We start from the raw sequence: 26739 nt of genomic DNA on the forward strand, positions 1-26739 counted from the left end.
TCTCGAGGGCAGTAAGGCAGCAATCTTGAAAGTTTGGGCTTCCTTGTTTGTCGAGTAATTTGACTTTAACAGTTTGTGTTATTCTAGAAGGGCTTTAAAACCAAGTGGTTTGTTTCAGTATTTTGGTGGCTGGGGTGCTGATCTCGGGGCTCGTGTCACGATTGTAGCGATCTTTCTCTCTTATTGTCACAGGTTGTCATTGGCATATTTACTGATATTTTTTTCCTGTCCTACTTCAGTTTGTACGATTCTATAGTGCATTTTTTTAATTTGTTTACTATGAACTGAGAACTCAGAAGGTAAAATTCAAGAATCTTTGGCGTTTCTGCTAAAATGTATTTTAGAAAATGATAAGGTTTGCAGTCGGAGTCTTAGCTTTATTTATATTCATAAGCCTTTCATCTTTATACATACTCATGGTATTTTCAGCGGAGTACTTAAATGTGGCACTTATAAAATGCTGATGACATAAAATACGGCTGATCCTCTTAGGGTTTGCTGCTTACACTGAAAATGTTAGAAAATAATAGGAACAGAAATTTCTTTAGTTAAAAACTCTACCTTGCTATTTCACATTCTAATGTTTATTGAAATAATTCGGAGTACTTTTTGTAACTTTGGGTGTTCTTTCTCAATCTGAACTTTTCTGATTTGGAAGGATTAATGTAGTAGGAATTCACAGTGAGCGTTTGGAAGAAATAAAAGCACTTGAAAGGCTTTAGTTGTTAATTTAGCAGTGCGTGAACCTGCTCGTCTCCTGTTTTACGTATTGCCAGTGGAACACTTCCGTTTGGAATCGTGCCACTACCACTTTAATCTACATCTACATTTATTGTTTGGAAGCTAAATGACAGTGTTTTGGAGCACTAAAAAAAAAGAAAAAAAAAAAAAAGAAAAAGCTCAGCTGACATCAATTTACTCTATGATAACTTCATGGTAGCTCTTTGTTACAAAGGTGGCATTTGGCAGGTTTCATTTAGTCTTGCTTTAGTGAAAGGAAAAGGAAGGTAGAGAAGAGATGAGCACAGATCGTACAGGTAAAAGAGTGCAACAGACATGCATGTTGTTTAGAGATGTATGTAGTGCTTCCGTATTTTAATTGGAGGTTCTGATTTCATGTTATAAGTATGCTGAGTAAGTCTGAATTAGATCAACACTAGTAAAAATGCTGATTTTACATTAATTAGAAGAGTTAAGGAAAATGAAGATGTGGCGGTATATGAAACAGAAGCATTACATTAATGTAAGGAAGCATCCTCAGATGACGTGTCAGTGAGTTTCCACTGCATTTTTAACTGTTCTATTTACAGATGAAGAAGAAGAAATTCTTGAGTTTGTGCATCCTTAGACTAGCAAAAGATAAGTTTTGCATTTTACTAGTCATAACATTTTAGAATTCAAGAGAATTATGGTATTGAAGACCACTGAAATGATCTGACTTTTAAATCCTCTAAATCTACCTCCTGGTTTTTACCATTTATTCACTTTACTCTGAAAATAAATCTCTCAAGCTCAAAAGGGATGAAATATTTTCTTTTGAATATACATGTGCACCTACACACATGTACCTGGGGAGCACAGATATCTTCAAAATTGGATGTAAAGCTGGAGGAATCTTAAAAGACTTTGTTTATTATTTTATTGATTGATGAAGGCAGAAATGCATTAGGTTAAACAACAGTAATGATCTGTTTTCTCCTCTGACTGGAATTACATAATGATATTCTACTGTTTCTTGAGGTGATGTGGGTTTTTTTATTCCTATTTACTATAAATGCAGTGAGATCATAAAAGTGTGCTGACAGCTTTTTTTTGTTTGTTTGTTTTGTTTTGTTTTCCACACCCAAATTGTTTTGCTAATGAAGATTGTCTTGATTTAAAGTACCAACTGCAGGGAAGGCACAAGCGGCTTCAGCTGCAGGTAGGCTACCTGAGCAGATGTGTCAATAGAACTTGTGAAAGTACCTGGAAACCATATGTGATACAAACTGTAATAAATCTGCTAGGTCAGCTGGGTTTAGAGACTGTTATCTGCAGGTGTGTTTTTCTATTTTCCTTTGCATAAATGGGCATATACATGTTGTATATGTCCAGTACAATACCAAATATTCACAGCCGTCAGCGAGCCTACTTTTATGCATTAGTTTCTGTAAATGAGATGCACAGAAAAAGTATTTTGAACATTTTTGCACTCAAACTCTTGTGGCTCTGCATTGTCTTCTCTTCTGGGGAAGCATGCATTATATATGGCATGCCAGCATTCGTTGTCAGTGAAAAGAGAATCTGCTCATACGTTACTCAAAGGGATTGGTTTGCCGTGCAACTGGTGTTACACAACCTGCAATATCATATTAGTGATGTCCAGTAAAGTTGGAGCTTGAGATTTCCTCTTCGTGGGCTGCCGTCCACCACCAACATTTATAAAGACGTGACTTTGCTGAGAGCTCTGGAGCAATGTGTGCTTCACAGTATTTACTTCTAATTTGTTCACTGTTTTTCTGTGACACAAGCTTTAGAGTCAAAGAAAATCTATGTTAAGGATTTCCCCACTTAATGCTATAGATATATTTTTGTCTAAAAATGAAGAAATATCACCAATTAAAAATCTTTAACAGTACCATGGGTAATTAAATTTCTGTACTTAGGTAATCTATTAATGCAACAATTCTTATTGCAAAATATTAATACTTCATTCTTATGTTTTTGAGTAATTAGACAGTGCGTATCTTTTGTAGCAATATTTTACCAAAGAAACAGACACTTTAAAATTGTGGCTATTATGATCAGGGAAGTTTATTTTTCATTTTTGGTACGTTTTTAAGTACAGGGTACTTTTAATTGTGTTTGATGTTAAGTATGTCCATTCTTAGGAAGTGCAGCATCAGTGTTGGTACCTTCACTATAGGGCTGGACAAACATCACCTCTGAGTACATTCAGAGGACTCAGTGCCATTGGTACAACTGAGAACTGAATGCAGTCCTGTGCAGATACAGCAGGCGAGATCCCTGGTCACAGATGCTCTACTGTGCTGAATATAGATGCTGGTTATTCGTCATCAGCCCGGTACATTATTAGCAAATTCTCTTCTCCTAGTGATCCCTTAACACATGATTTCTCTTTATTCTTTTTGCTTGAAGAAAGATGTAGTCTGTCCTGTGTGTTGCCACTTTGCAACCCTGAAACTGAGGCTTTGGGGGGATGGGAAAGGAGCTCTGCTGACAGGCTGTTAATATAATATTTGCTATTGCGATGATTTTGCATTACCTCCCACTGAGCAAAGCATGGAGTAGCATTAGCATTGCCTTGTCTGCTCATCACTTCAGCAAGAGCAAAAATCCTCTATAGCAGCCTATGCTGCATATGTCAGGAAGTTAAAAATATGCCACGGTTCTAAACCTCTATTTCAGATTATATTTTACTGTAACCAGCCAGGATCAAAACAACCATCAAGTGGGACTACTTAGAAATATCATTCTCTGACTCTACAACCGAGGCTTTAAGTTATCAAACACACATTTGCTTGTGATGGTGAAAATGCATGCTAGTGCACAGCATGGCAAGGAGTTTGCTTTGTTTCTGCAGGTCATGAAGAGATCTGATGGAATATCTGTATTGTGGCAAGAGAAAAAGTACAGATAGTTTTTACTGTTAACTCTCACCAGTCTGAATTCTAGAGCACAAAATGGGGGATGGGCAAATGGATAAAAGGTGGTTTGTAACATTTTGTACAGGACTAATAATTATTGAAATTTCTAGATGACGTTAGCAAAACAGTTGTGTTCATTTTTGAATTGTTTTCGGTTGCTGTTGATTTGGGAAACATAAATACATTTTAAACTTTGACATGTTTGATAATATTGTTTTTGTAGGTAGCTGAAGTATTATTAACTGCTGTAGACTGCAGTGTCTTATTGAGCTGTAACTGCATGCAGCATGTCTAAATAGAGTATAAAAAAATAAGACAAGTGATTGTGCTTGGAATGGAGAACACTGATGTGGTAGAACATGGTTTTAAGTTTGGATGTGCAAAACGTGCATGGCAAAATTTCAGGGCTTGAGGAACTGCGTCTCCCCTGGCATCTTGGTCTGCCTTGATGCATTACTTGGCACTGGAGAAAAAAAAAAAAAAGTAGTTTGTCAGTTCCCAGCTTCGTTTTTTGTTCTGTTATCAGCTGCGTGTGTTAGTAGGCTAAGTAACAACTCACAGTATTTGCACGGTTCTCTGCGTTGCCAGAAATACAGAACAATTTTGATTGAAGGAATTCCTGACCTGCTGTTTTCTAATGAGAAAAGGATGAAAAAGAATATTAAAAAAAGTCCCTAGACCATGATAAAGCAATGTTTGGTGAGTGGAATCCAAAACCCTAACAGGGAACGTAAAGCACCTCCGGGACTTTCCTGGGGAAGGCTGTGAAGTCTGCTCTGAAAGTAGTGCCTCCTATTTTACTGTTCTTCAGAGGTGGATGCTGGTGTTACGGCAGTAGATGTTGAACCTCCTCAAGAATATTCCATTACATGTTGTTGCCATGCAACAGTTGGCAGCAGAGGGGAAGTCTGACAAAATGGTACCTGACATGGAAGTGGGTATGAAGCAAAGGTGTGTCACTGATTTCCTCCGCCTGGAAAAAACCTCACCCATTGATGTTCCTTAACACTTTCTGAGTGTTTATGCAGACCAAACAGTGTATGTGAGCACACTGAGGTGATGAGTGGTGCATTTCAGTAGTGGCAACAGTGATGTGAAAGATAAGCCACATTCCAAACGGCCATACGCAGCAGTCACACTCAGGACCTATTGAGCCAACATGAGGCTGTAGGTGTCTGTGATGAAATGTGGTGTTACCACCATGAGCTGGAGACAAAATGGTAGTCCATGGAGTGGCAACACATCAATTCCCCACTGAAGAAAAAGTTCAATTTGCAGTAGGTAAAGAGATGTGCACTGGCTTGTGGGATGGAAAATGGGTGATCCTTGTGGATTCTCTGAACCTGGACAAACCATAAACTCAGGCCACTACATCACAACGCTGACTGAGCTGAAGGCTGGACCTTCCAGTCGGGTCAGAGAAGAATACAGCCTTTCTCTTGCAAAATAATAATTCCCGGCCTCATGTCAGTTGGAAGAATGTGGAGCACGCTGCCAGTCTTGGTGGGTGGGTAGGACAGTCCAGCCATATAATTCAGATTTGGCAATTTCTGATTTCCATCTGTTCAGGCTGACGGAAGATGGACTGTGTGGGTGATGTTTTCTTAGCACTGCTGCCATCACATCAGCTGTGAGACAGTGGGTCACTTCTACTGTTGCAGATTTTTTTATGAGCATGGCATTAGTTGCTGGTGAAAATGCACAACTAGTGGTGGTGACTGAGTTGAAAAAGTGTTCTATAAGCTGAGCATTTACTTTATCAGATAGCATTATTGTGCCCTTCGTATTCATTGTAGTTTCAATGGAAATAAATAAGAGGCATTATTTTTGGAGTGACCTGTTGATATATATATTCATTCCGCAGTTATTCATCTTTAATTAGGGATTATGGGATCATCTTTAATTAGGGAATATTGGTGGTGATGGTGTTGTTTTTTTAAACAGAGTTAGTTACCTCCTTGTCTTCAAAAGGGTTTCCCCCCATTATGTGCTTAGCGGGATGGGAGATGATGGTGCTTATTCACTAGATTTAAGAGTTTGAACACTAACTATCCTCATTCTCAGTCTTATTGTAGTGGGGAAGCTTCAAAAGCAAAAGAAGTTGTAAAATCTTGTACTTCTTTTTAAGCCAGAGATGAAGTCTTGAGTCCTTTGGGTGGTGTACACAGATGCAATATTTAGTAACATGCAAAACACAGACAAGCAGCCAATTTTATTTCAACGTCACTTCAATGTCCTACCATTAGATTGGATCTCCAGTGCCTCACAAAGTCAGCAGAAAGAATTTTTTTCCTTCATCTTGTGAAATCACAGTCTGCATTATAGAAACAAATGACAAAATATATACCTATATGTATTTAGGCATTTAGGCACATAAAATTAAATGCTGAGCTAATATGCTCCTGTGCATGCAAGACTGCCAAAGCCATGAAATTTGGCACTCGAGAGAGAGAAGCTTAGGTGGGATATGGATTAATGTTCCCCATAGCTAGCTTTGAAAAGAAAAACTGTGTTATGTGAAAGCATTACACTTGAGTCTCAGTTAAAAATGAATAGAAGCCACTGAAATTGTTCATTGCAAAAACTGTACTGTAAGGTCAAAAGGGCTAGAGAGAGGTGCAGAGCTACATAAGGTGTTTATGCAGAGACTACCGATTTCTGGATGATCGTGTATATTCAGAAGAGGTAATATTATGGGAAATACATGGTTTTGTTTTTAAAAAATGTTCAATGTGTATTTTAAAAAAAGGCAGTTTTGAAATTCCACTTTATGATGTAAAAAATGTGAAGTGCAACCCATAAGGAGTTTGCTTGGTTTGGGGAAAAGGTATGTTAAGATAAGCAGGGAATTTGGTACAAGTCTCTGCATGCTAATAGTAACTGGTGGGCTTTGCCGACAGACAGGTTTGGCTTATGGCTCTTCAGAGCAACTTCCTACGTGATCTGCTGGGACAGTGCAGGAGTTTTGGGACTTTGTCGCTAACAGATACGAAGCTAAGTTAACCCTGCAGAACAGCCAGTTGAGGAAGTTCTTCCTCTTCGTTTTCAAGGATGATTTTCATAAAAGTGCTTTGTGGTGGTGGGTCAGAATTGATGATTGATGCATGCCTGTGCATGGCCTGAGCTGTGTAGAAGCCTAGTAATGTTTAAATGTATTTGAGTACCTTATTTATATCCCAGCTTAGCATGTTGCAGTAAGTTAGCTGAGATGTTCTAATTTTTAATCTGAATGTTAAGAAAACTGCTTGAGATGAAGCGGTAATTTTTATTGAAACTGATTTTGAGTGACTGATGCATATATGTGCATCTCTAATGCTAACAGTGAAAATATCTGGGCTTGAAATATAGTGAATTGTTCTCCTAGGACAGATACTACAAAACAATTGCATAACCATTCCTAATGTGTTGGGTTGGTGGGGTTGTTTTTTTTTTTTTTGTATATATCTAGTAATGACTCAACACATTTATCTTTAAAACTTCCAAGTCAGCAGAAACTTTCTAATCTCTTTGGTTTTCCCTTCCCTTCTCCCCCACCCCTCCAAAAAAAAAAAAAAAAAAGTATATATATATATATGAAGATCAGTCATTGTCTTGTTTATGTTTGATACCTGCTACTGAAAAGTCACTCAGTTCTTTCATTTGGGTGAATTTACAGTATCCTGTTCTGCAATGTTATATGACAGTGTCATATTTTTGTGTTTGAAATGTTTGAAAAACATGCTTGTGTTTTTCTGGAAGCTCCTCTCCAGCACTGTTCTTATATGAGCTGATAAATTCCCAAATAAGAATTAATGTCCTACCACTCTCAGCCTGTGATTTCCCATGTCTCTGCATAAGTATAAAGAAATATTAATGAATACTAGAATCTTTTCTATCACTACACATCTTGGTCTTGTCTCTTTTCATTTGTAAGCTCAGCAGCAATACATATGCTATATTTTAACCAGCAGCACTGTTGAAGCTGCCGACTTCATAATGCAGGAGGTTAGACTAGATGATCTTACTGGTCTCTCCTCGCCTTAAATGCTTAGAATGAAACTGTAACCTCATATGGGAAAGATCTCTGTAAAAACGCCTGATTTGTGCATGCTTGGAATTTCAGTAGAGCTTCGTTTGGTTAGAAAGAGAATGAAGGCTGTAGAAGAGCTCTGTAGAAATATCAGTTTAAGCAGATCCTGTCACCCTTCTACAGAGTTGAACTTCCATGTGCATTGAGGTAAACTGGAAATTTTTAGATTAAATCCATTTATCTGCTGTCCTACTAATGTGCCATCCTAATTCCATCAGGTTTTAATTTTCTGAGAGTTCATCATTTTTAAGATGGTTTTAAATTTGAACAACAAACAGTAAGACCCATTACTCAGAATTCCGAACATATTCCTATAAATTATTTTTGTTGCTTCTTATAACTATTTTATACTGCACTTTTACCTTAATTTTTAATTAAGTGGGTTATTAATTAGCTATGTTGGAAAAGGGCACAATCATTGGAAGTGCCTGAGTCACCATCTCTGGAGGTGTTCAAGAAACGCCTAGATGTTGTACCTGGGGACACGGTTTAGTGGGGAAGTACTGGTGGTAGGTCGATAGTTGGACAGGATGATCTTGGAGGTCTTTCCCAGCCTTGGTGGTTCTGTGATTCTAAGTGTGTTCGTTTGAAAACTAAAATCATCAAGACAGTAGCGGTGTGTTCAAGTGGTCTTGCCCTTTCTGTGTGATCTTTCTAACGTGCAGTAGAAGTGAGTCATGTGAAACCAAGAGATCATAGAGAGAGCGAGCTAAATGCTATTTCTGTTGTTTCTTATTGTTCTTAAATGCAGTTGCTTAATAGGAGACATATCTCTGAGAAAATTAACAGCGTAATTATTACTGAAGCTACGGTTAAGGGACAAAAATGATGTTGCATAGCTGCCACTAAAGATCTCTACCTACAGTTCTGCCTTCCATTCATGGTGACACAAAGGTGATGAAAAACAAATATGTTCTTAGATGAATTTTTCTTTCATTTTCCATTGGAACCACTTTCATATCCGAAGTGAGTTGACTGAGATACTAGGAGCCCTAAGGCCACTCTGATCTTATCTTGGATGCAATTATCTGATGCATTCTGCAGTTAGCTGATCAAAAACAAGAGCTGTGAGGAGAGATTTTAGATGTCTGCAGAACAGAATTTGTTTGTTTTATGGCATACATTTGAAAAGAAGGTTTGTACTTTGTGTTGAGTGCTTATTTTTCACTGTTTAAAGAGAAGGCTGCTTGGTCACTCGCGTATACTACTAGTACTGTTGTAGCTGTGATCATCTATTAGTGGTGCAAGTTTTTAATAGGAAGAACATCTATTGGAAAGATTGAAAAAAATAACTACTAATATGTCTTGGAATATATTTTGCACCTTTACTTAGACATACTGTTCTTTCTCAGTATATTGGTGATATTAACACAATTCTATTTGTTAATCAGTTTCCAGCAGCTAGCTTGATTCAGCTGTTAGCAGATGGATTAGTATTCAAAGGACTATCTGGACATTTTGAAGTTTAAGTGAGTGGTTATTGAAGGTTTCACTGGTTCATTAGAAAATCTTACAGTAGTTTTTTGTTTTCTTTTTTGGGGGAAGGGTGAGGAACTCCTATCTGTACTGAGATCCTTAGCACTCTCATCCTCCTTGCATTTATTAAGACTGGGAATCTTTATTTGTGTGTTACTTAAGGAGCTCTGATATAATTCAGTCAATGAGAAGCAACTTATTTTCTGCTATATCACTTAAAATTTGGAATATTGCACAGAAAATGCCTTGCTATATATAGTTCCTTGAGAGTTTGTTGTTGTCATTGTAATTATCATCTACTGCTACTGTTATTATAATCATAATCCATTAGCCATAGGAATATCAACTGCATTGTGTGTGTTTCTGTCATCAGAACTTCAAAGAGAATGCGTTTCTTTTTGGACTTGTTTGTAGATAACTTACAGAGTTAATTTGAGAAGTACATAGTAAGGCTGGAAAATATTTGTAGTTTAATTTTTCCTTGATAGAGATAGCATGGTTAAACTGGTTCTTAAATCTTCAGGCTTTTTCTAATGTAACGAAGTATTGATTTGAATGTGTGTATTCCTGACAGCTGATCTCCCTGCTGCCCTGTGTAGAACCTATTTGTTAAGTCTTCATCTGGTGGAAATGACCAGTTTAGATGGTTGTTTATTTTCTCATTGCAGTGATAGCTGAAGTCTTCAGGAATATCTGATTTTACAAGACTATTCAGCCAATTTGTATCTTTGTCCCTATTTTAAAAGTGATGTGCTCCCACATATATCTCAGGAGCCACCCATGTATCTCCTACTGTGTGTAACTTCTGATCCTGCATTACCAACTGCTGTTTCCTAACTGCCATCCCGGGAATGTCAGCAAAATACCATCAAGTGCTTTCTTTTCCTTCAGAGTTCCAGATTTGAAAGTGGTGGGTTTTTTTCCCCTCTCTGCTTGGATTTCTTTCCAGTGATTCCCCTCCCCCTCTTCTTTAGTTTACAGACTTCTACAGTGCTTTTTTTTTTTTTTTTTTTTTTTTCTGTGCTGATTGCAGAAACACCCACCTTTCTGTGGCTTTAGTAGAGCCTTTCATGCTCTTTTCTCTGTACCAGCCCTCTAACCAGATATTTAGGCCAATTATTCTGTTCAGTTTCATTATTCTGCTCCCACAACTACAGTAATAGCCCACTTGAAAGATCACTTGGCTTCTTTTACTGTTGAGACTGCTTGCTAGTTCCCAGAAAGGCATCTTTGCATCCTCTGATCTTCTGTTTCTTTTTTTTTTTTCCTTCTAGAGTTTTATTTAAATTAAAAGGGGTGAGGGTTAAAAGGAAAACCACACACATAAATGAGAGGAAGGAGGGGGAAAAAAAAAAAGCAGTCCAGATATCAAATACATGCTTTCAAAAAGGGAAATTCCAACACTGGTAATTTGCAGGAGGCACCGAATATCAATCACTGGAATAAAAATCCCATTAAGATTGCCAGAGCAAGCATTGCCTGCTCTTTGTTTTGCAAAGTATGAATTTTACTTACAATTATAAGATGGTACCCAGAAAACCTTTACTTCTGTTGTGTCCGTGCACATTCAAATTATACAAGCTTTCACTTCAAAATATCTTTGTTAAATGAATGTTTTAATGTGGTGTAGGGACACCATGTTAATATCTCTCAGATTATACATATCTTTTAAATTTAACTTCACATTTTTCTGCCTCCTTTTATCTTTTTTTTTTTTTTTTCTCTTTTTTCTTGTATTTTCATCACTAATGCATGGAAGTGTTTTGCCTCTTCATCTCTTGGTAAAAATGTTGAAGATGCACATAAATATTTAATGCTTACTCCCTGTAGGACAATCGCCATCAGATGAGAATTTTAAGACTGGATCTTTGTCATTATGTCTTGTTAAACATCCATTTATAGTATATGTAGATTCTGTTGTCCTTAATATTGGAATTGTTTATCTAAGATGAAAATTGTGCATTGTTGTTGAACAATAGAGTAATCTGTTAAAAAGATTTGCATGCAACTTGCTCATACCTGTTTCAGCTTTTTTCTTTTTCTGTAGCAAGTTAGTTTGGTTGTTTTTCAGTTGTGCAGCAAAACACAGGTGACTTCGGTTGAGAATCTTTTTTTGTAAATATTGTATCAAACACTGAAAGAGTACCGTATGCACTGATACTCTGAAGAGGTGAGCACAAACACACCTTTTTCAGTCTCATAAATAGCAAGAATATGCATCTGGGGAGAGCTACATAGCTCACTGCCATTTATTGCAGACAGTGTGAATGTAAAAGGTGCTTAAATGGTCAGATATTTCTTGCCCTAGGTCTCTTACTTGCCCTACCTTTCAAAAGGTTTTAATTTCCGTCCTTTCAGCCAAAGGGAATATGAGCCTGCCACTGTTTAAAAATACATTACCGAGAACACCAGTGTTACTTGCAGAAAGGAGGATCAACCACATGTGGAAGAGTTCTTGATGTGTGGTGCTCTGTGCTGAGAAGAGCTGATGCTCTTTCTCAGTCTACTTCCTAATGAACAGGTGCCTTGTACTACTATGGTTGCCTTTCTTGTTATCACCTCAGAGAGGCTAATGATTAAACGGATACTTCTCAAGGTCAGGGATAAATTACATACCCAGGAGAGTGTGAACAAAAGTTGCATTGCTATTCTCTGTACTGTATTAATGCAGATGAAAGAGGACCTCACTTATCAGAGCTGTCAGTCCAGCACCTTTCACAGCCATTCAGCTCATTTAAAGAAAATCCTGAGAATTCTGAATTTAATTGTTCTAGTATATACAATCATATGGTGAAAAGGTTCTCTATAATGAGGGGGCTGTTATAAAGTGCATATGGCAAACTGCTTCTATATTCAGAAGGAAGAACTTCTGCTCATTTATTTTTAGTGATACGATGAACTAGACAACAGCATACAGGCCATGTTCATACCTTCATGCAAGTACCAAAAAATGTATTTTGTTTTTAGAAGCATATATAGATAAAAAGTCTTTTCTCTCATTTTCTTTGCATTTTGGAAGCTTAAACTCCTGGTTTACAATGCTGTTTTGAGATCACAAGGTCACAGAGATGATGACTGAGCGGCTGTGCACCTAAAATAATTTTGTGAATCTGTGTGTATGTTCTGTAAAGTAAGAAATGATTCATAAAGAGAAGTGAGAGAAGGGCCCAGGGCTCGAGCTGCTCTGTGTCAGTGGTCTTATGCTGTGTAAGTACACTTGCATTTTCTTAAATTCTTTATAACATCTGTATGAGCTACTAAAACCTCCCATGTGCCTACAAGCAAAAAAATTGAATATTTTTCCTATTTATTTATTTATTTATTTATTTTTTTGGTGCATCTCCAAAGCGGTGTGTCTAAGGTGTATGATAAAGAGCACGCCTTGAGGTTATGTCTTCCCACAGTTTATAACAAAAACAATGAGGCAATTTACTATGTCAACTTTATAATCCCAGTTATAACTCATTTTTGTTAAAATAGCATTAATTGTCCCAGATAACATTTGTACAACACGGAGTGGTACAGTGCTCTGATGCGTTCTGCTCTGTCACAAACAGTCCCACCATCTCTTCATGACCTGCTTTAACTTACTGTGAACCATTCAGGGACTGTGCTTTGTAAGGATGGCAGAAAATAACGGATTTTGCATTTCAGTAACCGCTAGAGAAACATTCTTATCTTTCCTATATTGGGTGTGTGAGGTACATTTTGCAACACAGGTACCTCAGAACTGCTTTTAAGCAGCGTCAATCCCTACCTGTTACTCTTCTCCAGAGCCTCGTCCTCACGTGCTTTCTCTCACTTTTCACAACCATGCAGTGTTTTCTTTCTGTTTTCCCAGAGGTGCCTCCAGGCCCCTCAGCCCCTCACCCCTGTGGGGCGGCCATTTTGTGAGCGGCTGGGGCTGAGGGGGCCTCACCTCACACTGGCTGCTCCTTTCCACCGATGCCTAGTAAAGTTAGCCCCAATTTCTAGTTAACTAATTTTAAGGTGGAGAGTTTTCCCGAGCTAATCCCTAACTTGAAGCTGTGGATGTGAAGGAGAGGAAAATGTGTGAAATAAAGTAAGTGTCCCATGGGCTGAGGGAGGCATGGAGAGGAAAATGAGAAGAAGGTGCTCTGCATGTCTCTGAAGGACTTATTTCCTCTGTGCTGTAGTTAGAAACATCCAACCGTAAATTATACCTATGCATGCAATTTCTTCCTTTGTGAAAGTTTTACTATAAGTACTTTTAAATAAAACAGAGTGTGTTTCATCAGGTTACTTGGCAGTTCTTGACCATGAATTCAGTGTGCAAGGAGAACACCTCGATGTTTCTTTTGCGACGAAGGAAGCTTCTGGAGATCAGAAGCTTAGTCATAAAAAAAAAGCAGAAACAGAAGCAGCTGAAACTTTACAGCCCGTTGGGTAAGGGCAGAACTTAGCTCAGATGCTTGAAGAACAGAAATGGGGCTCTGTTAATCAGGGAGCTGATTGAACTCATTGTTTTGTGTTTGTCACTGCTTATAAAACAGCAGAAGCCTTTGAATTCATTATTATAATGAAGTTCTTCCATGGTACATTATTACATGGTCTTGAAGGAGAAATTAGACTTGAACTGATGCTGACTGGAGCTCTGCTAGAAATAACACCATCCTAATATATGTTAGTACTTTAATTTTTACTTTTTGTACATTACCCAAGATTCAGAGGATTGCGGAGGACTGAACTTCCATTGCAGACTTCTTAATTTAGGAACATAAAGGCAAATATATATATCATGGAGAAAAAAAAAACAACAAAAATTGAAAGAAGACAAGCAAAAAGGAGCTCTTTAGTCTGCTTCCTTCTCAGACTCTGTGGCCAAAGTCAGCTGAGAAAGTATTTGTATTGAACAACATGGGAAAAGACCTGTGGCAGTGGAATGGGAAAAAGCTCTTTCATGTAAGATGCATTGCAGAACTGAACCTTGGGGCTACAGCTTTTGGTACACTACAAAGATGCGGAGGCAGCTGCTAAACCTTGTGTTGCAGGTTGCTGTGTGGAGATGAAAGCAATGCTGTGAGTTCTGGTTTGTCCAGTTAAAATTCCTAGATTGAATTCAGAAGTTAGATTTTAAAAAATCTTTATATTATGTATTATTATGCATTATTAATATATTATATATTAGATTTTAAATATCCTTGTGTATTTACATAAAGCTAATATAGATTAATTTATGTGTAAAGAGGAGTGTGCTGTGCCTACAGCTGTATTCCCTTATTTGCTCTTTACTTGCAGAACTTTATACACAGAAACTAAATTTAGTTACTTGTTTCAGAATGAAGCTTGAAGATGCTAAGGGTAGCCTCCTGTAATACTGTTTTTTCAACAACTATAATTTTAATAATTGGTCTTTGTTAGGGTAATCTAAGAACTTATTCTCAATGGAGTTCACAAGCCAGATACTCTATAGATTTAGTATTATTATTTTCTTAAACTGAGCTTTCATTTTTATATCTTGATGTTAACTATCCTACAGAAACAAGCAAAGAAGACTAAAAATGGGTTATATTAGAAATGAATGCTAATGAGCTCAGCTTTATCCATGGGAGAAACAGTTTACTTAAGACTGAAAATTTGTATTTATTTTTGTGGATCTACCTTTAGATTGGACTTTAACATAAGGAGTGAACAATATTGCAGTTCTCAGGGTGCTAATTTGTTTGTTTTAAGATAGTTGAACATTATTCTTTCTTCAAAAAGCTGCTGGCTTTCTAATAGCTCAAAACTTTTCCCAATCCTTTGTTTTGCTTTTCAATATCTTTCAATAACTTAATTTGTGGTTTGAATATTTTGCCTGATTACGTGTGCCTATCTGCCAAATTTGGTGAGTACAGCATATTGCTACAGTTGGTATAGTGAAAATAGGACAGACATAACTCATTTCCTGATTACTGCATGAGAAAATATAGTTTGTTCCCCAGTGTCTGCAGCACTGACTTTCTCATTGCTCGGGGACTGTGTTGAGACCTCCTTACCTTGAGCTGTTGGTTTCAGTGTGAAAAATCATGACACAGAATTTCCGTCTGGGTTGTTGAGAGCTGTTGTGTCTTGCTGTGGATTACATAGTCCCTAAGGATGTGCAGAGTCACAGATGCGCTGTCAGAGAAGTGCAAGTCTTTTCTCTTGTTTAGTCATGGCAGGACTGGATTAATCCTATTTTTAGTCGTTACAGTCAGAAATAACTTCTCTCTTGTTAGCACTCTGAATCTCAAAAAATAAAATCTCAGACAAAACCTTGTCCCCAGTAGAGAGGGTACTATAATTCATTTAAATGAACTCACATTCTTGCTTTTTTTTTCCTTTTTCCCCCGTGGGTGTGTGTTTAATGTTTTCATACCTGTGTGAGATCTCCTTTTCTGTATCACGTTCTGAAGGACATTCAAAGACATTCATTCTATTCATTTTAAAAGTAAGGCATGTGGATCAACTTATCAGTTCAATAATATAAGTGCTGTCCTTTGAAATCAGCTTGGTAAGTGCTATTTCTGGTTTTAGTTTGTAATCTGCCCAAGCTCCTTTAATACACCAGGCTGGGAAAGCAGGAATATCAAAGCTTCTACCAAACACAGGTGACCAGTACAGCTTACTGACAAGCTTCTGTTGCCCTGATCCTGACTGGCTGAATCCCACGTGCTGGCAAGGCCAGAGCTTGCAGTAGTGAATGGTTCTGTGTCCTGGGAAAAGATGGATATTCTCTCTTGAAAAACTGGTCAGTGTCTGGTTCTGTAGTCCAGAAGTCATAATTCCATTTCATTTTAGTATTTTACAGCAAAGTAAATTTTTCTCCATCCAAGAAATTAGATGTCAGAGAGGGGAAATTGCGTGGGTATAATTTGATGAATTGCACTGATTGCTCAGAAGGATGGTAATAGACTTTTGCTCCTTGCTCAGTAGTTGAAACTAATAACTGGCTTAGCTACCAACTTCAGTGTTGTAGTTAAATGAGTTTGCTGACTTCAGTCTTGTCCTGTCCTAAAGATGTCTCCTCTTAACCTCAAAAGCCACCACAGCCTTTGCTAGCTGACAGTAACTGAAGTATTTGTTGATACCAAACAAAAGTAGCAAGGAATGGGCATGGAGACTGGTTACAATCCTTCACAACTGTGTTGACGTATATTATTGGCAAGAAAGTTGATGAGGTTGTGATATTCCACAAAAATGAGGAGTGGGTTTTTTTCAGATGTTTCTTAAAAATAAATCTTTAAGTTGGGCACAATTTTGTAAACTTCTGATTCCAATGACTGGAAAGTAGCTGGCAAATGCAATAAAATAAAGTGTGGGGTAATCATATAGTTTTAGTCATGTTCACTTAATTCATATTCATTTAATTTTTACTGCTATCTGTTAAGGTCTTCTGTGAAAATACAACATTGAAAGAAATATATTCCCCTCTTTTTCCTTTTTTTTTTTTTTTTTTTTTAATCATGCATGCACGCACACAGAGTGCTCTGGATGCTTTCTACTTGTCCAGTTTTGCTTTCAGTGCGTGTATATCATTATGTGTTCTTGTTGTCATGGTAATTGAAACCAGAGTTTTCAGAATGTGGAAATCAGTTGCGTTAGCCTGCAACATGGAAGCCCAGTAACGAATACCGTGTGACTGTACTGTTGGCTTAGGGCTAATGTGACCAAAGGATATCCAGGAGGAGAAGAGTTTCATTTGATTCAATCAAAGAAGCATTAAGAACGTTTGAATGTCTGAGTATTACAAATTCCTGTGTTGAAAACATTCTTCGGGCTGTTTACACAGATTACTGTAATTTAGTGTGGGTTTTGGTGCTGTTTGTTCTTGTTTGTTTTGTGGGGTTTTTTGGGTGAAATGCTGTTGTCCTGTATGTTAGCATTCTCATTTCTTGCATCTGGAGGCGATTGTAGTGAGGTTTCCCGTTTGGTTGAAGACTCCTAGAGATTTAAGATGAGGTATATTGTTGTCATTTACCCCTTTGAGGACAAGTGACCCTGAAAGGAGGACAGGATGGGGCATAACTGATCCTATTTACCTCAGAGAGTGTTCTCGTTTTATAAAGTTAGAGGAAAAGATACTTTACATTTTGACATGCTTAAAAGTTGTAACAAAATTTTATGTATTTATATTTTCAGTTACTTTTGTGCCTTGTTATTTTAAGGTAAGGGAACAAGTGGAAAGAAATTTGGAAGAATGCTAAATTTCTCCTAAATGTAAAATCCATTATATCTAAACTGTTTCCAGCAGACATTTTTCTGACTAGTTTCTAAAGCTGAACAGGGATTGTCTGTTTTCCTTCATATCTACATTTACCTCTGCAAAGCTTTTATCAAGTCTAACACAAATTTCCATTTCTCTTACATGAGTGCACATTTCTATTCTGTTAGAATGATGTTTTTCAAGAAAAAGCTTTTCTAGAAAAATCTCCACTATTTCAGTCTTTACTCGTATACTGCTTTTGAGACTGCTGCTCTTTCAAATTCTTCACCTGAATTTCAGCCTGCAGGTAATATCCACAACTCAACAGAAATCCATTTTGGGTCTCATCGAAAGCAAGTGCAGCAAAATGATCATTTCAGGTGGCATCCAGGGCATGCTTTATTCTGTCTATAAGGCCTTCAGTATGAAGACTTGCTTTTATATGCAACAGCTTTGTAGATTCAGTTTTAGCTTCTGATGTGGATCCGTTAGCACAGAGCTGCTACATTGACTCTCAACCTACATTTCTGCAGTTTATTATTTCTGAGAAGGAAATATCCTTGCATCACAGCTAATCTTTTTCAGACTATTTCCACGAAGACCTTTTCAGACTCTAATTGTGTCTCCCAGTGTGCCAGCAGAGCTGCCCACCTTAGACCTGTATGCATACTTTGTGGGAGTGTATTTCTTCTGTCATCAGTTTAATGGTGAAAATAAGGAATAGTAATGTATTCAGTGTTGAACAAGAACTTGTGCCTTCTACCTTGTATACAGTGAATCAGTGATAGCTGCACTGTAATTCTTTTTCTACCATTACTTACTTTGTAGAAGTACTATTTAGATCGTGTTCCTTGACTGGACCAGAGGCAGACTTGAGATGGTGCCAGAAGTCTTCCTAAAACTGTGCAATATGACATCAGTTATTTCCCGCATCACAATGCGTCTTACTTCATTAGACCTTAAAGAATCCGTGTTCATATTTGTTCTTTTCCTGTTTTTCTTTGAGGTGACTTTAACTGTGAAAGAAATTTAGAGTGGCCAGTCTGCAATTTCTTTCTCCTCCTTTTAAAGACAGGCATTATTTTTGCTCTTTCAAAAGCTTTTGTACCCATATCCATCCATCATGTCTTCAGAAATAATTCTAATATTAATGGCTTTCAATCAGTATCAACTGAAATACTCATCCATTTCCCGAAGGCAAGTTTAATACCAATGCCAACTGGCATAGCCCATTTCAAATTATTTGACCTAAGTATTTTCTCTGACCTTTTCTCTCTTCGTTCCCTCCTGATACTGACCCCTTTCGTTTGTAGTTTTCAGTTGTGGACTCCAGCTAATTACAATTGACCTTCTTGGTAGCAATGGTCAATAAAGCAGTAAACACTTCAGAAGTCGTGGCGCAGTATGTCAGTACCTCACCTTTAAGCTGCTCACCAACCAGTACTGCTCTTTGGTGCTCCTCGTGTTTGGAATTGTAGAAGTTATTTCTATCCTTCATCTCACGTCAGTTTATCTGGCCATTTTCTGGCACTGCCTTTGCTGATTTTTAATGCTTGGACAGTTTCCACTGTCTGATATTAACCTCTTCTATTTGAAATCAGTAAGGAATTAACTTCTACCGAAGATGGCTGAAACTTAAAATATTTATATCCTTTCTTCACACTGAAGCGATCAGCATTCTGTTATTTTTTCTTCAAAAAGGATCTGCCTTATTTCTTTTTTTGCCTTTTTTTTCTTTCTTTCCATGTGTCTGTTCCAGGCAACCTTGTTTGCCGCTTCTGAGTCTATTAAAATCTTGCTTTTTAATCTGCATTGTGTTTATTTGCTCTGTCTTTTCATGATACTCGTAAATTCAAGTTCGAGCCTCGCCATTTGCTCAGGTTCAGTTTTGGGGTAACTTCGTGACTCTCTTTTAAGTTTTGCATGTAGTCACACATCAATGAAAAAATGTAATGAAATTATGAATGTAGTTAATACTTTCTGATGTTTTATTTGCATGTATGACTCTTCGATTCCTGAAACTGAGTTAGGTGTACGCTCACAGATGGCCCGAAGTGTGCGGTGCTCCCACTCCCAACTGGGTCAAAACAGACCAATTAGATTCTGGCTGTCAACTCAGGATCTTACAGGTTGTTAATGACGCATGGTATTCTCCAAATGACAACAGTTTGGGTTTTGTGGGGTTTGTTTGCTTGTTTGTTGTCCAAATCTATGACTGATCTTTTTGCATACATTTTGATTTTTTTTAATTTAGTTTGTAAAAAAGCCTGAAGTTAAAATTATTGAACACCCTACCTCAACTAAGATGGTCATTATTTTTTCTTTAATCCAAGAAATAAGGATTTAAAATTCCACTGTTAGAACGGACTGTCGTTCCAGAAATATCTGTATAGCATGAACTATATGTTCCATACTAAAAATGGTTTGACAAATCTGGGAAAGTTAGAATGGAATAAAAGCTAGGGTAGGGGTGAGTGTTGAAGAGGGAGACTTTTTCTTAAGGTGGTTTCATGCTGAGTGTACTTTACACTGTTGCCTTCCTTTAGGTGGCAGGTGAAATTCAGGGCTCTTCACTTCTAAATCCTGAGTGCTCTGGAAATGGCTTTACATGCCACAATGTAGGACCAAAATGAACCAAACCACTTCAGTAGAATTTTTATTGTCCAAATGGAAGTGAGTTCCTGGCCGAGCATTCTCTTCTGCCTCTCTTGTGTCAAAAATGAATCTCCTCTACTTGAGACTATTTAACAGCTATTGATAGTTTTACTTTTCCATTTTACGCAGTCAGAATCCTCAAAACAAGCAAGCTTGTGGTTTTACTTTCTCTGACCAATAGCATTTTTTCCTCAGATGCTATTTGTGCTGCTTGGGTATAGCAACCACAGTGGTTTAAAATGTTAATGGTAGGTGGCAAACTCCTCATGCTTATTAGCTCTCTTCCTTCCTAGCATAATTAAAGATGACTGACTACAAAGTAGTGCACAAATAGGAGTAGTGATCTTACTGCATGTGCCTGCATGCCACTTTGGTCGTACACTGGGCTAAGAATTAGAAATGTTACTTCCTCCTTAACTGTAAAATACATCTCTATAATCTATTTACCATTACTGGTTGGAAAAAAAAATTAATCTACTTTGCCTTATTTTTAGACAAATATATATATATATATTTTTATATATAGTTTTTTTTTGAAGCATCAGCTGCCCTTGCTTGTTGTTGTTGTTGCACATTAGCAAAAATGTATGCTGAATTTTAACATAAATTTCCGACTGGAGATTGAGGAGTACATATTTTTCAGGGAATCACAAGCAAGATCTTTTGCTAAGATGAGCCTCATTTGGAAACAAGACATTTCATTTGGCTGCTTTAGCCAAATGCTGTGTGCCATGCTGAGTGCTGGGCTTCAAGTATGTGTTATAAGAATGACTTGCAAAGACATTCAGAAAATACATTCAAGAAGCAATTTTTAAATCCAGATGTTTCACTGAGAACTAATGGGACAGTTAGCTGCTGTGCTATTAAGTGTCTTTGCCAACCAGAGAATTTAGGAGGTTTTGGGGATAACAGACGTTTTTTCTTCTCCAGGTCTTTAGCACTGGTACTGTGTTACAGAAAATGCAGTAACTAGTCTGCAGTTTGGAAGCTGAGAACAAACAAAACACATCTCAGAGAGAAGCCCTCAGAAGGGAACAACTTTTATGGCTCTTCTATAAGAAGTTATTCTGGAGTTTCTGATTGGTTTGGCTCACTGTGAGTGCACACTCTGCATTTACATTACCTAGGTGGACGTGTCTTTCTTCAAGTTGTCTCTCTGTTATTTTCATTAGCTTTGGCAATGACAATTACCCTGGAGTCAGTAGATCCAAACAGACTGCATTCTGTTCTCCTGAACTTTATTTGTTTACCTGAAAAATTAATTTAGACAAACATGTGCTGTCACTCAAAAGTGAAAAAGCTATTCTCAAATTCTTACACAACTGTTTTGGGGGTTATCAGTGCTGGTTATTACTGGGGCTTGTTATTCAGCAGCTAGCAAAAATTAAGCCAACCTTTGCATCAACTATGTTTTGCAGTCTCAAATCACCTCAAATACTGCTAATTCTCCTTGTACCAATTGCTGGTGCTTTTACCTAGATGTAGGTGACAATTCCTGATAAGCTTTGTAATTACTTGTGTCCTGCTTCAGTTACATTCTGTGGGTCAAATCTGTTTGTGCCTCAGTGGCTAGCAGTGGTTGCTTAATTACTTCTCAAGTGCATAATTGTACCCATATGCCCTTTGGTACATTGCCTTTTGCTTTTCCTGCTCAAACTGTATTGAGGCTGCAACAAAATGCACTTTCTGCTCAGCCTATATTCATTTTCTAATAGTTATTAATGTTCAATTTGCCTAACTGAGCACAGAGCTGGTGCTTTCAGACAGCTATCTACAGTGATTACAAGAGCTCTTTCTTCCGTAACTACTCAGTATAGACCACATAGAGGATGTAAACTTGGGATTAATTGCTAATCACTTAAAAATTATCAGTGCACCTCTGGTTTAATGGGAAGATACCACTGCCACTAAGGCTTCTACTAGTTTCAATATTGTATCAAGTATTTTAACTACATACAGAGGAATGTGCTATGGAAGTAATTTGCAGCTTTTGCCATGACAGACAAAGCTTGACACGTGGTGCTCTTGTTTTGCCTGTCTTCCAGAAAAGGTGTTTATGATGAATTATTTAGAACTGCTATGTAATGACGGGAGGTGAAGAAGGAAAGGTACATCCACCACTTCAGTTTGCCTTGGTCTGAAATTCAGCAACCCACCAACTTCTGCAGCAAAGTTGTGGCTCAGAAGTTCCCTACCCTTTGCCGTTGTGGGTTCCTATTTTTTTGTCTAGCTGGCTCTGGATCCTACCTCACTAAAAACTGCACATTTTCAGCCTGAATCATTTCAGTGTCTTTACATAGACACAGCTCTGCAGACAGGTAGCTCTGTTAGTTGTAGCAACAAATCAGTGCCTAGCTTCATTTTTGAAACTGCAGCAGCACTGTGCTGTTGGGGCTGAAGGGAAAATTTCTTAAATAACTCAGAAAGTTGGCACAGGCAAGGATCCTTGAACACTGCTGACAACTTGGTTGCTGTGTGGCTTTAAAATGCAAATATTTTCTTGATCTTAGAATTTTACCTTAGTTTTGTACCCATATACCATGGGTAGGAATATGGCCACTTAGAAGTCTTCTGGGAAGTGTCCACCAGGGTTAAGATGTGTCAGGAGCTATTCTTTGTATAAATGAGTTCTTTGTATAAATGAGTTCTAGGTAATTCAGTCTCTATATAACAAGTTGGAGCAAATCTTCACAGAAATCAGCCTGTGTTATGCTGATAGGTATATCTGACTTTGGGAGAATGAAGTTTTCACCCCTTATTTCTTTAGCTGGTTGTTGAATGGAGTTGAATGCTGCTGCTGGAAAAGGGTCTTTATCTCCTGGGAAGCAGTACAAGAAATGCAGCTAATACACTTTTTAAAATACCGAAATGTATTAGGGGCATTTTACATTCTGTTTTTACATGCTGTATGAAATTCACTGCTGTCTGAGTGAAAGAAGGCTCCCAAGAAGTTTGGCTGTGTGGGATGTTCTTGCTGTTTAACTCAGTTGCCCAACTTTCACTTAATTAGCCAGGTTTTGTGTAAAAGCGTACTGATATGTATGATGGCATCTACTGCTGCACTTTGGGTATAAATGTAATGCCTGTGTGACACCTTTCTGTCTGTGATGTTATGTGTAATCCTTTCTGTGCATGGTATGGCTCTTGAAACTTCTGTTAAACACAATGCTGTGGTTACTGTTGGAGAAAAAGTACACAGAAAGATTTAAGGCAAAACGTGGCAAAGCAAACGCTGCAATTATCTGCAGCTGAAAACAAGTAGCTTTTAATATGTCCATTCACCTAAGAAGGGAGGGAGAATTATAGCCCACATGCTCTTTCTTTCCCTTTTTCTATCATTTCTCTTCTTCTTTTTTCCTTTATACAGTTTATCACCCATAATTTCAGGATGTGTTTTGTTTCTTTAAGCTGTTTTATCTATAGGCTTATGAGGTCAGTCATGTGTGAATTCTTTTGTTAGTCACCTCACCTTTTGCCTTGATGATAGAAAATTGATCAGGCCTAAAGTACAAGTTCAATAGACAACCCCCTTGGTCCTTTGTCTAGTAGAATAGCTACCATTGAAGGCCATGAGCAGGTTGCTATTAATATGACAGCCTGCTCTATCTCCCACTGTAATTTATAATGAAATACCTAATCTCCATTATTTTGATCCAAGCAGGCGATCCCATGAAAAAGTCTTTTCATCCAGTTCCCAATGGCAGTTACATGAGAAATGGCAAACCAATAATTTTTGTCAAGTTTTTTAAGCCAACAGAAATGCTTTTCCACTGCTACAGTTTCAAAAGGCACAGATAAAGCTCATTCACTGAGATGAATGAAAAAGCCATCTGGGGTTTTTCTTTTTGACTTCCTTTCCTTTTCTCCATCCTTGTAATCAAATTTGAGCAAAATCAAATGGGGCTTTCTATGAAAGTACCTTTTGTTGATCTGAACGAGCTGGTAATTTACAAAATACCCTTCCTTTGTGAGGAAGGCTAAAGAAAAAAAGAATCAGTAGCTTTTAAAGCTGGGCCTTGGTAGGACTCTAAATGCAGTGAAAGCAGTCTGTGTTGAGAGATTGAAATGCATTTCAAAGCCAGGCCTGAGTCAGGGTACAGGGAAGAAAAAACCTATGTGCATTTTATAAGAAGAAAAACCTGAATGGGAAGGGGAAAAGAGAGAGAGGAAAAAATCTGGATAATACATTAATCATTATTTTGGAAATTGTCTTCCTTACTGGCACATACTGCGTAACTAGTGATTGAGAACTTGGATTTTTGTTCTATTATGGGCACCTCGGCGTTTGTCTGTGCTGCTTTAAAGTTTGAGAGGCAAGGATCCTTGAACACTGCTGGACTGTGTTTTTAAATGTTTATATTTTTTCAACTCTGGGGTTTTTCTGGTTTCTTTTTTTTTTTAACGTTACCTGTGAAGTACTGTGGGGAGAAATACTTGCAGGAAAGCTGAGTTTATCCCTTTTTTGGCATGCTAATATTTATTTTCATTGTATTTCTGCTTACCAGATTTCCTAGTGGTAATTATTTCCCACCAACTCAGACGGAAGGACAGCGTGGGTGCCTGACAAACAGTAAGTTTATGCCTTGTTTTTGTTATTTGTATTTCAAGAATAACTGGAGAAGCTGAGAATGTTTGATTAATCATAAATTCTGTATTGTAAGCATTAATGCTGTACAACTGTATGAATCTATTAATGTGAGATACTGCAGATGTAATTTAGCTCTTCTTATCTCTCTGTTACTTACCGTAACTGTTTAGGCAGAGACTGATAACTGTATTGTTCTATCCTGAAGATAATGCAGCCTATTAAATAAACACTGATTTATATGTCGTATTCAAAGATCTGAGCAAGCATAGCCCATTTTATAATATTTTTGTATTTAGAGGCTTGCTTAGAATGCAAAATACTTCTCATTTCTCCACCTGTGTTTTGATTCTGCCTTGAAATGCATGTTAATACCAGCTTCCTGGCTGCACAATATAAAATGGTACTGGTGATTTTACAGAAATATAGGCACTCAGAAGAAATTCCAGTTTCTTCTTATTATTTTATATTCTTTTAAAGAAAACTCCTATGTGTTGTGTTTGTCCTGCTTAATCTTGTATCCTGGTAAGAAGAGAGGCGTGAATTTTACTGACTAAGATCTTACTCTTATTTTTAGTGAGGCATGAGTAAAAGCACGTTGGCTTTTAAATTTTGCTGTAAATATAGAGCCATGAAAACAATTTAGAACTGTCAACTTTCCATTGTAAGCTATTTGGTTTGAGTGAAACAGTACGAGACGTGATTTGTTTTTTATTCCTTACACGTGTATGGATAGTGTTGGGATAGAAACATAGAATGCATACTGTAGGAATAAAATAAGTGCATTGTATTTTAACATTATCAAGAATCCAAAGTCAACCATATAAAGTTCGAGTGCAGATTCATTGACGAGATCCCAAATTATTTAACAAATAGCTTCCGAAGTATTTTCTTTGGTCCAGCTTGACATCTGATAGAATTGGAGAACATCAAAAAGTCACTTTTGTATCTAAATTTGTTTCCACTCGTAGTTCCTGGTTTCCTATTCTCTTCCAATTTCTGACAGGATTTGTTTTCCCTCATGGTTCTGAGCCATTTGCTGCCTCCTAATGACTGACTTATAAAACAGCAAACATGGAAAATTCACAAAAACTTTCTGGAACTGTCACTGCTGTGTATCTTGTAACTGTCAACCATTTTTCATGTATGTAGAACTGATGAAGAAATTTGTGAAAGTAATAGCTTTGCTTTTTGGCGTCCTAGCAGAACATCAGACCTCTCACCCTGAGAAATACTGTACAAAGTGCATAATGGGAAACTTTCCTGGTGCTGTGTGGAAACAAAGATACAACTAGTTGACTTTGTTACATAAATCACATGATCCGGCCATAAGAATCCTTCTTTTCAAAGGCTTGCATGCTACTTTTGGTGCTTGCTCTGGCTAAACCATCTTCTCCCACCTCTCCCCCTCCCACTTTATAATAAGCAATCTTTCATCTTTTTTAGTTTTGTGTCTTTCCTCCTACGTACTTTCTTAAACTTTAACTTCTCTTCTTCATTGAATACTGTCAAACCTAATGTGTTTTGATTATTTAACCAATGAAACAATACCAAAGTGAGAAGAATCCTCATATCAAACTTTTCTTAATATACACTACTCCTAGCATTGTGCAGCATCACTTTACTTGAGAACTTTGAGACCTGTCTTAATAGAAATATTAAAAATTATATGGGACATACAGAGAATACAGATTTTTAATTTCTGTATGATTTTTTTTTCCTTCTTGTGAATTCTTCTGCATTTTTTAAGGATGTAATCTTGTAATTAAAGCAATCAACTTGAATTAGGATGAGAGTTTTTACTGAAGTTCTGAATTTGTTCTGAATTTATGTAATTTGGGGTGTATTCTAAACTTTTTCCAGGACTGAGCTGTGCTCAGTAATAGTGCTCCATTTGTGGCACAGTGCTTGTAAGCTGCCAATGTTTTCAAATGTGTTGGATCTTAAAGGATGCTGAGTGCCTCCACCTGTACCTGTTTCCAAGTTGCCAAGTCTGGTGCTTGAACCTTTCAAGCTCAAGCACACTGTGTATTAGAGTATGAAGAATTAGCATAATAAATCACTTATTGTATTTCTTCAGTAAATATTCTCCATCATTCCAGTCATCTGTTGAGAAGGC

At 37.4% G+C, this 26739-nt stretch overlaps 1 long non-coding RNA gene across 5 annotated transcripts in view; it reads left to right on the forward strand.

The window, feature by feature from the left end:
* The window catches only part of LOC122161589, a 249952-nt gene that overhangs the window by 4792 nt on the left and 218421 nt on the right, over positions 1–26739 (forward strand). For all 5 annotated transcript variants that reach the window (XR_006169220.1, XR_006169222.1, XR_006169224.1 and 2 more), the window contains one exon: positions 24541–24605. This is a non-coding gene — a long non-coding RNA (uncharacterized LOC122161589). The remainder of the gene's footprint in view (positions 1–24540; positions 24606–26739) is intronic.

The sequence above is a fragment of the Centrocercus urophasianus genome, unplaced genomic scaffold (genome assembly GCF_019232065.1).
Source record: "Centrocercus urophasianus isolate 14NV4802_14NV808 unplaced genomic scaffold, USGS_Curo_1.0 seq_19, whole genome shotgun sequence".
In the NCBI taxonomy this organism is placed as follows: domain Eukaryota; kingdom Metazoa; phylum Chordata; class Aves; order Galliformes; family Phasianidae; genus Centrocercus; species Centrocercus urophasianus.